Consider the following 10,987-nt stretch of genomic DNA (forward strand, 5'->3'; position numbering starts at 1 on the left):
TCCCCTCCCCTCAGAGAAGTAGGCTGTTCAGTGGGATGCCAAGGTAAGGCTCACGCAGGCTCTGTGGTGGCCCAGTGCATAGGCACAAGCTCAGATCATCTGTCTGAACCACTCTGAGTGTTTCCAGTGGAAAATGGAGACAATCCTAGTGTTCTAGAAGCAGATCCTCTAACCTGCACAAGGGCCGGAAAGACAGAGTGGAAGTTGAGACTTGAGTTTTCTGAATCTGCTTGTGCTGCTTTGGTGCCTTCATGCTGCCCCTCCTTTTCAGCTCCTGCTATTCCTATAGTGCCTGGTGTCAAGTACAGGCTTTGGATTTAGATCTGGGTTCAAATCCCAGCTGGGTTCAAATAAAGATATTACCTATACCTCACAGAATGTCTAAAGTAAATGAGAAGATGGAAGTACAGGATTCTGCACAGGCTTTGGCACATGGTCAGCATTCCATAAATGGCAGCTGATATTATTACAAAACTATCACTGAGATCTGACTAAACATCCAAGAAATATTGTTAAAGCAGGAAGGACAAGTAGCAAGAATTAATCAGAAACCTCCACATGGCCTGGCTAAGCGTCTTCTGATTCAAAACAATACAAAACAAGAAAACTCCAAAGAGGGGAGGAGTAAGATGTACACAGGGGCAGAGAGAGCTGGCAATGAAGGACTAGAAGGCTCTCAAGATGGAGCTGATGAGGACAAAGAGGCAATCAGGACCAAAGTAAGGGGAGATAAAGTGGTATTATATTACTTCATCATCAGAGAAGAAAATAACTCCTCTTACTCAAAACCTCAAGATCTTTCCTTATTAAGTAGCAGAGTAAATACTGATCTATGGCAGCAGCTTAATTTTCTGGACATTTAGAAATCAAATTGCATGGTGGTTTCTGTACATATGGATTCCATCTGAAGGATCTTGATAAAAAAACATCAAAGGACAAGCAGGGAATGATAGAAAAACCACAAGCCAAGTCAGGTACAGAAAAGTCTTCTGGGCTCTATAACATTCCATGCAAACTCTTTATTATTGGACTTTTCTTGCTGAATATTATGTTTCTCATCTCTTTCCCCCTGGACTGTAAACCCTCCAGGGCAAGAACCTCATCTCATGTTCTGTAAGGCCCCTTTCTAGCCCTAAAATAGCATCATTGTAGTAGGCAGAATGAACCACCAAGGATGTCCATACACTAATCCCTAGTTAAATTATATGACAAAAAGGACTTTGCAGATGTGTTTTAAAGTTATAGACCTTAAAATAAGGAGATTATCCTGGATTAGCCAGATGATTCTAACCTAATCACATGAGCTCTTAAAAGCAGAGAACTTTTCCTCACTGGAGGTAGGAGGTGAGGCAGAAGGGGAGATCAGAGAGACCTGAAATGCAAGGACTTGACTAGCTTTAGAGATGAAGGGAATGTAGGCAGCCTCTAGAAGCTGAGAACAATCCCAGGCTGCCAGCACAGATACGGGTACTTCAGTTCCACAGCAACATGCAGCCAAATTCTGCCAACATCCTGAATGAGCATGGAAGCAGATCCTCTCCCAGAACCTCCAGATGAGAACTCAGGGGAGCCAACACCTTGGCTTCTGCCTGATAAGACCTGCAGCAGAGAAACCGGCTGAACCCACCCAGACTTCTGAGCTACAGAATTGTGGGATAATAAATATGTGTCAAGTTAAGCCACTAAATTAGTGGTAATGTGTCACAGAAGCAATAAAAAACACAAACAGAAAATTAAAACTGTTTCACACTACAACAGCATTCTCCCACACATCATTTCACTTAATCTTCCCAAGCATGATGGGATTATTGTCCCCCTTTATTCCTAAAATTTCCCAATTTTTAGGAAATTGATGCTCAGCGGGGATAACTAACTTGCTCAGGTGACCAACTAATGAGTATGTACTTGAGCCAGAATTCAAACTTAGGCCTTCAGGTCCCAACTGCAGTGAGAGTTGTCTCTTATATTGCAGCTACCACTTGGTGGCTTTCAGATTCTACTAACTTAAGCTAAATAAAATGCAAACTAAAAACAAAAAAAAAGAACAAACAAAAAGTGAGGCTACTTTTAGACTGTGGAAACTTAAAAGCCTCTCAATACTAATTTATTTCTGTTTCTTCTGAAGATATCTAATAAGTCAGGGTTCAGTTCAGTTCAGTTCAGTCACTCAGTCATGTCCAACTCTTTGCAACCCCATGAATTGCAGCACACCAGGCCTCTCTGTCCATTACCAACTCCCGGAGTCTACCCAAACTCATGTCCATCAAGTCAGTGATGCCATCCAGCCATCTCATCCTCTGTCGTCCCCTTCTCCTCCTGCCCCCAATCCCTCCCAGCATCAGAGTCTTTTCCAATGAGTCAACTCTGCATCAGGTGGCCAAAGTATTGGAATTTCAGCTTTAGCATCAATCCTTCCAAAGAACACCCAGGACTGATCTCCTTTAGAATGGACTGGTTGGATCTCCTTGCAGTCCAAGGGACTTCAAGAGACTCTTAAGAGTCTTCTCAAGAGTCTTGAGAAGCCTCTCTTCTCTCTTGAGAAGACTCTCTCTCAAGAGTCTTCTCCAACACCACAGTTCAAAAGCATCAATTCTTCAGTGCTCAGCTTTCTTCACAGTCCAACTCTCACATCCATACATGACCACTGGGAAAACCATAGCCTTGACTAAACGGACCTTTGTTGGCAAAGTAATGTCTCTGCTTCTGAATATGCTATCTAGGTTAGTCATAACTTTCCTTCCATGGAGTAAGCGTCTTTTAATTTCATGGCTGTAATCACCATCTGCAGTGATTTTGGAGCCCAAGAAAATAAAGTCTGACACTGTTTCCACTGTTTCCCCATCTATTTGCCATGAAGTGATGGGACCAGATGTCATGATCTTAGTTTTCTGAATGTTGAGCTTTAAGCCAACTTTTTCACTCTCCTCTTTCACTTTCATCAAGAGGCTTTTTAGTTCCTCTTCACTTTCTGCCATAAGGGTGGTATCATCTGCATATCTGAGGTTATTGATATTTCTCCCGGCAATCTTGATTCCAGCTGTGCTTCGTCCACCCCAGCGTTTCTCATGCTGTACTCTGCATACAAGTTAAATAAGCAGGGTGACAATATACAGCCTTTATGTACTCTAAGTCAGGGTATACGCAAGTAAATATAAAAACATGTCAAAGTCTTCTTTCTGATACATAGAAGAAATATTTTGATAAATGGGAAGAGGAGAAATCCTCAAAAGAGTGACTGTCAACAAAATATTATCTCCCATTCAGATGCTTTTTCTGCCACTGTTAAGGTACATCTTCTAATGAAATGCTCTGATTTGCCAGATTTGTTTAGGAACTTCTCTGTGGTTGGAGCTCTCACTCCTTTCGTGACCAGTTTTTACTGTCAGGAAATCCAACTGATTCTGTCTGAAATTTCCCTTCTATATTTCTTCCCATTATTTCTAATGAGCAAGCAAAATAATCTCCTCCCCTTTGGTCTTTCCATCTTTCAAATATGTGTGAACTGTTATCACGCCCTGCCTTAGGGTATCATTTTGCCAAGTGGAAGGCTCCTTTCAGTCTGCCTAAGTCAAGCTTTCTCTTATACGGCTCTGCCTTCCTGTCTGAAATTCTCTTCCATATATTCCTGTTCTAAATGAGGTGTTTAATCTTGAACCAAGTGTTCTATATACTACAGATAGTGCCATATTCTTAAAGGCGAATTATACAGTAACTTGCAAGGAAAAAGAAAACTTACTGTTTGGTAGTTGGTTAGGAAACTGTAGCACTTACTGCTTCTCTGCTTGCAATTTAAATGAACAGCAGACTACAATGAATCTCCCCCTATTTTACATAAAAGTTTATGGCCACAAATCCAGGAACCAAAAGGTCAAGCATTTATTACATGCTGCTGAAAACAGCACTGTGAATATTTACAAAGTATTTAAATGACTATTAATAGAATAGATAGACTAAATGGATACCACTTCTTGCAATAAGTTTTGGATGTGTTGCATTTAAAAAAACATTTCTCCAAGAAGTCTGGCTAAAGTTCCATACCAGATTAAACTTCCTGCCAAATGGAATCAGACGCCACATTTCTTAAGGGCCAGAAATCTGGCCCAATATTCTCTGTTCTTACCAAGAACTAAAGAGCCATTTGTTTGCAGCAGTCTCCAGATAGATATTAATACTGGGCCTTTCCAATAGATTTTGTAACTCTCTATTGAGAAAAACTCTAAAATTTGGCCAGACATGGCTGTGGTTCCTGATAGCACATAAATCTTTGAAGACCCTTATTAGCTATGTAGTAGTATACCCCAAATTCCTAATTCATATCAGTGTGGTCTCTAAACAAACTCAATCCCACAGAGTAAGTTACACAGAGGTACAATCTGGCTGATTACCTTCCTTTGCCTAGTCAATAAGATCAAGCAATTTCTTTGTGTTCAAAAAGCAACTATGCCATGGACAGCTAGAACCATAATCTTTGGCTGAAATGAAAACCTTCTGAAAGTCTAAATAATCCTATATTCATTCACTGAGTTACAAAGACTATTAAATTTTCGTGAAGTTTGAGAATGTAAAGATGAGAAATGAAAACTTTCCCCAATCTTGAAGTCAGCTGATTATCTGAACTCAGAGGATTATCATAAAAGGTTCCAATGAATAAATTCCTTCGTGTTAAAAAAATTCCTCAAATAACATTAGGCACCATCCACGGAGTTACCTGACATTTTACAACTACAATTGCTAATCCTCACAATCAGGAAGGCAGGCATTAGTATTCCTGTTTTACAGAGTGAGACGCAAGCTCAGAATCATTATCACCTCAGGGAAGGTCCCAGAGTTTAAGTGCCAGTTCGTGCGTGCTCAGCCACAGACACGCCGGACTCTGTGATGGTATAGAGCTCGCTAGGTTCCGCCATCCATGGGATTCTCTCAGCAAGAATACTGGAGTGGGTTGCCATGCCTTCCTCCAGGGGATCTTCCTGACCCAGGGATCAAAGCCATGTCTCCTGTCTCCTGTATTGCAGGCAGATTCTTTACTGCTGAGCCACCATGGAAGACCTAAATGCCAGAGTTAGGACCAAAACACTCATCTGATAGGCCTCTAGTTTTGCCACCATACCAGGCTGCCCTAGATGTATTATTTTTTGAAATAATTGAAATAATTTCTGAAGTTTAATTGCTAAAGTTAATTACAGGATTTAATTTCATATTTCTTTTTTCTACAGTAACACATGAAGAAAATAGAAGGATTTTATGCTTATATGTGACTGAACCTTTTACAAGGTATGTTACAATTTTAAAAGAACTTTAATGGATTGTTGTCTACTCTTCATTTGTTTGAGCAACCTTTACTGATGCTTACTTTGGTAGACATAGTATTAATACTAGAGACAGAGATGAATAACAGAGTTTCTACCTTCAAGGTATTCACAGTCTAATGAGACTATTTTTAAAAAATATGAACATTGCCCACCTTGTGCAGAAGAGGAAACTTGAGTCTGGCAAGGCTTAAAGCCTTGTGCTAACTTAGCTTCCTAGAGAAGGAAATGGCAACCCACTCCAGTATTCTTGCTTGGAAAATCCCATAGACAGAGGAGCCTGGTGGGCTACAGTCCCTGGGGTCACAAGAGTCAGACATGATTTAGCAACTAAACCACTACCACCACCAACTTAGCTTCCAGGAGGCAGACAGAATCTGATCTGAGATTCTTTTGATCACACCTCTGTGGCTCCTCCACCCTCACCTCCACACTCAACTTCCTAATCATGCTCTCCATTATTTTTCTTCTACATATGCTGCAAGGATTACAGAAATCTGAGATCTTGAATTCATCTGAACAGGTATGGCAACAAGACTAAAGATTTTAATGTACACAGAACCCACTGAGCCACTTTGTTTTATAAACATGTACTAAAACTACAAATAAACTGATTTTTCTGATTACTTCAGGCTGCTTCAATATTAAATTGAAAGGCTATCCTGAGAAGCTACAAGTATTTTCAAAGAAAGAACCAGATAAGTCTGGCTGAAGAATTTTTAATGTTCTCTGTCATCATCGGGGCAGCGGAAGATCATTGTCATAGAGAATGCACTTCTATGATGAGGTTCCTATTTTCAAAAATGTCCCCTGTGAATATAAAATTGTTATTCAGCTTATCTCATTCATTCGCTTTATGACAGAAAGCCAAGACTTTGTGCTGGGAGTGTCAAATGGATATATGAAATGCAGTCTCTGCCCTTAAGGAACTCTGTTCAGTGGGAAACAAATTACTGCAAAGGAATGATTACAGCCCTGGGGGTTTTTCTGTTTGCTTGCTTGCTTTGTGGGTTTGTGTGTGTGTGGCAAAGAGAGAAAACTCCATGAAAGCTAAGACACAAAAAGAATGAAAAGGAATTTGCCAAGTGGATCAGGTGGGGGACAAGAGGGAGAGAATGGTGAGGGTGGGCACAGAAAGCAGCATGTGCAAGATGACCTAATCTAGAACTAAGAGTATTAGCTAATGTCCTTGCTCTTTATTAATGACTTGGAAACTGAACATATCACTACCCAATGGAACTTTTTTGTTTTTATTATTCATAGCTCTTTACGAAACCAGTTCTAATCTAGCACTGAAACTGATTTTGCAGTAATCACCAGTGACTTCCATGTTGCCAAGTTTAATCCAGTAGACACTTCTTAGATAGCATCCTGATCGACCTGCATAGGACACAGTTGACAATTGCCACTTTTAGGCTATACTCTTTTCCTGCGAAATTTTCTTCCACCTCTTTAGTTCCTCGTTCTCGTCCCCCTTGACAGATCCTCCTCCTCAACCTGATCTCTAAAAGCTGAAGTTCCTCAAGGCTTCATCTAACCCTACTTCTCCCCTTCCCAAGCAATACCATCCATTCCTGTGGCTTTACACACCACCCAGTGTTCAAGCCCTCCAAATGTGCCTCTACAAGCTGACCTCGCCTCTGAGCTCCAGTCTCATAAATCCAGCTGCTTCCTCGGTGTCTCTACCAGGAAATATTTTCAGGTACCTCAAAGTTAACAACAAGTTCAAAGCTGGAGCTTACTATTTCAACCACTCTCCCTAAAATCTGCTGTCCCTTCGTCATTCCAGTCATGACCCACCATTCACCTGGCCAGTCAATGGAAATCATTCTTCCCCTATCTGGTCACCAAGTTCCATCAGCTCTACCTCTGCATACTTTTGCCCATCTACCAACGCCTCCATTACTGACACTCCAGGACACTATCTTCTTCCACCTTCCATTCTCCAACCCGGGAGCTCAGTACATTCTCCTCACAGCAGGCACAGTGACAGTTTAAATCATTTCATTCCCCTGCTGAGAGCCCTTGGGTTATGGTCATCAGTTCCTTCAGAAATAGTTTAACTCCATTCCCTTCTTCTGGTACATGGTAAGATTGTGAAGTTAGGAGCATGTGACATTATTTGGACAATGAAATGGGAGCAAAAGTGATAAGCATCACTTAAAGGTAATTTTAAGAATCAACACATACTTCAGCTTTTTACTTCCTTGGTCCTGACAATCCCAGTGCTCCAGACGGAAGCTGCGGCTCCATTGGACTGGGTTCTAGACAAGATATGATGGCAAAGCTGATATATAGCATGAGTGAGAAATAAATATATGTAATACTACACCTTCAAAAGCTTCCAAATGCACAAAGAATGAAACACAAATGGCTTACTTAACGAACAAATGCCAATATAGCTGGCTCCTGTGATGTTAGATATCTAACATCATCTTGGAGCTGTCCTTCCAGATCACGATATTCCACTCACATTGGCCCTCTTGCAATGTCTAGAACAAGCCAAGCATCTTTCATCTTTCATCCTTTCCTGAATGGTTCTTTGCATGGTTCATTCCTCACCCTGTAGATCTCAGCTTAAATATTACCTCTTCAGAGATGTGTCCCTCAACCACTGTCTCAAAGACGGCCCCTCACTGTGACTCTCCATCACAGCACCTTGATCATTTCCTGAAAAATAGATCAGTCTATAATAATGATTCTTTGACTGACTGTCTCTCCCACTAGGCTGTAAGCACTATTAGGGGAGGAGCTTACTGCTATCTCCAGTGCCTAGCATTACCCTTAATGTGGTACCCTATAGACAGTAAGCACTCAAAGATAATTTGTTCAGTGAATGAACAAATGAGAAAAGATTCAAAAAAACTACAGTGACTTCCCTGGTGACTCAGTGCTAAAGAATCCACCTGCCTATGCAGGAGACATGGTTGGATCCCTGGTTCAGGAAGATCCCACATGCCTCAGAGCAACTAAGCCCATGCACCACAGCTACTGAGTCTGTGCCCTAGAACTTGTGAACGACAGCTACTGAGCCCACACACCATAACTACTGAAACCCGCATGCCCTAGAGCCCATGCTCTGCAATAAGAGAAGCCACGGCAATGAGAAACCCATGTACTGCCGCTAGAAAGTAGCCCCACTCACCACTACTAGAGAAAAAACCCAGGCAGCAGCAAAGACCCAGCACAGCCAAAAATAAATAAATAAAATTATTTTAAAAAAAAACTATAGACATCATATTGCACATCACAGAGGCAAAAGGTGGGGAGAAAAAGGGAACTTGCACTTACAGTAAGGAAATTAAGAATGGCTAGGATGTATAGCTAACATTCATTTAGGTACTTTACATGTTATTTCTCTAGATTCTCAATAATCCTAGGAGGTCAATATTAGTATCTCCACTTTCTAAGTCAGGTAACTGAAGCTCAACTTGCTCAAGTAACAAAACCAGTAATGGCATTAGTTTTAACTCAGACCAGTTAATCTTTTTCCTCCAAGCAATGATGCTTCTCTAGAAATTAAATTGTTATTACATTTTTATCGAGTACTTTTCTATTATAATATCAGTTCAGTTCAGTTTTTGGCTGTGCTGGGTCTTTGCTGCTGCCTGGGCTTTTTCTCTAGTGGTGGCCAGCAGGGGCTACTTTCTAGTTGCAGTACACAGGCTTCTCATTGCTGTGACTTCTCTTGTTGCAGAGCATGGGCTCTAGGGCATGCAGGCTTTCAGTCGCTCAGTCGTGTCCGGTTCTTTGTGACCCCATGGACTGCAGCACACCAGGCCTCCCTGTCCATCACCAACTCCCAGAGCTTGCTTAAACTCATGTCCATCAAGTTGGTGATGCCATCCAACCATCTCATCCTCTGTCGTCCCCTTCTCCTCCTGCCCTCTATCTTTCCCAGCATCAGGGTCTTTTCCAGTGAATCAGTTCTTTGCATCAGGTGGCCAAATTATTGGAGCTTCAGCTTCAGCATCAGTCCTTCCTGTGAATATTCAGGACTGGTTTCCTTTAGGATGGGCTGAAGGAGATGGTTGAATCTCCTTACAATCCAAAGGACTCTCAAGAGTCTTCTCCAACACCAAAATTCAAAAACATCAATTCTTTGGCACACAGCTTTCTTTATGGTCCAATTCTCACATCCATACATGAATACTGGAAAAACCATAGCTTTGACTAGACAGACCTTTGTTGGCAAAGTAATGTCTCTGCTTTTTAATATGCTGTCTAGGTTTGTCATAGCTTTTCTTCCAAGGAGCAAGGGTCTTTTAATTTCATGGCTGCAGTCACCATCTGCAGTGATTTTGGAGCCCAAGAAAGTAAAGTCTGTCACTATTTCCATTGTTTCCCCATCTATTTGCTGTGAAGTGATGGGACTGGATGCCATGATCTTAGTTTTTTGAATAATATAAATTGCACTTATATATGGATACATCTCTACTCCAAGAACCAGTTTTTGGCTTTCTTTTCTTTCTTTTTCTTTTCAGGTTCATCTTAAAGCCTATAACAAATATCTCCTGTTATCCTGAACAACAGGAAGCAGAATAATGCAGCAAATCCAAACTACAAGTAAATCAGACATTTTGTTGGAACTTTTTTCTTGAACTATTTTTTTCTTCACAGAATAAAAAGCCAACACGATTAGGAAGTAAGTCTGTGTTCTGAATTTATTTTCGGGACTTGAGATCAACTTGTGCTCCTGTTCAATTGTTTAGTCATGTACGAGTCTTTGCGACCTCATGGACTGTAGCCTGCCAGGCTCCTCTGTCCATGGGATTCTTCAGGCAAGAATACTGGAGTAGGTTGCCATTTCCTCTTCCAGCGGATCTTCCTGGCCCAGGGATCGAACCCGCATCTCCTGCAGCTCTGGCACTGGCAGGTGAATTCTTTACTGCCGAGCCACCTGGGAAACCTGAAATCAACTTATACTGGCTTAATTTAGCATATTGCCCCATTCCCAGACACTGTGCTGCTTGTTGCAGAACATGCAAAGTTAAGTGGCCAAGGGCTATGGTATCCACAGTCCTGATTTGATTAGTAGAGATGCCGAACATCTAAACAAACAACTGAAACCACCCAGCACTTTGCCTCTGACTCATCTTTGGTAAAGTAACTGTGTTCCAGCAGAAAGGTGTGCCCCGAATAACTCCCAAACAGTTCTGCTGGGCTCTGAGTAGACTCACAGGCTTATCAGAGCAGAAGGAGCCTTAGGGACCATCTTAAATGCCCTATTTTAACAGGTTAGAAACTGTCAGACATTACTTATTTGCCTAAGAGAAACAAGACTCCTGACTCCTAGTCAAGTGCCCTTTCGTCCACAACACAGCACGTCCCTAACCAAGAACTAGTGACTGATTATGGGAAAGTAGCAGTAAATAGAGGTCTAGATAACACAGATTGTAAATCTCCAATGTTTCTCTTACTCTCTATCATTTAGAGAACTCTGAATCAAAAGAAGATACACAAGAAAAAAAAAAAAGGAGGTGAGGAAGAACAGTTTTCTATTAAACATTCTTCTGAAAGCATTATTTTACTCCATATCTTACTGAATTATTAGAAACAGCATTAGCATGAGAAAATCTAGGAAGATAAATGTGGCTAGTAAACTAAACATATGGAAAAGGAAAATTATAACAAAGAAAAGAGAGTTTTACAAATTTAATTAAAGTAATACAAGAGTA

The sequence above is a fragment of the Bos javanicus genome, chromosome 3 (genome assembly GCF_032452875.1).
Source record: "Bos javanicus breed banteng chromosome 3, ARS-OSU_banteng_1.0, whole genome shotgun sequence".
NCBI lineage: Eukaryota > Metazoa > Chordata > Mammalia > Artiodactyla > Bovidae > Bos > Bos javanicus.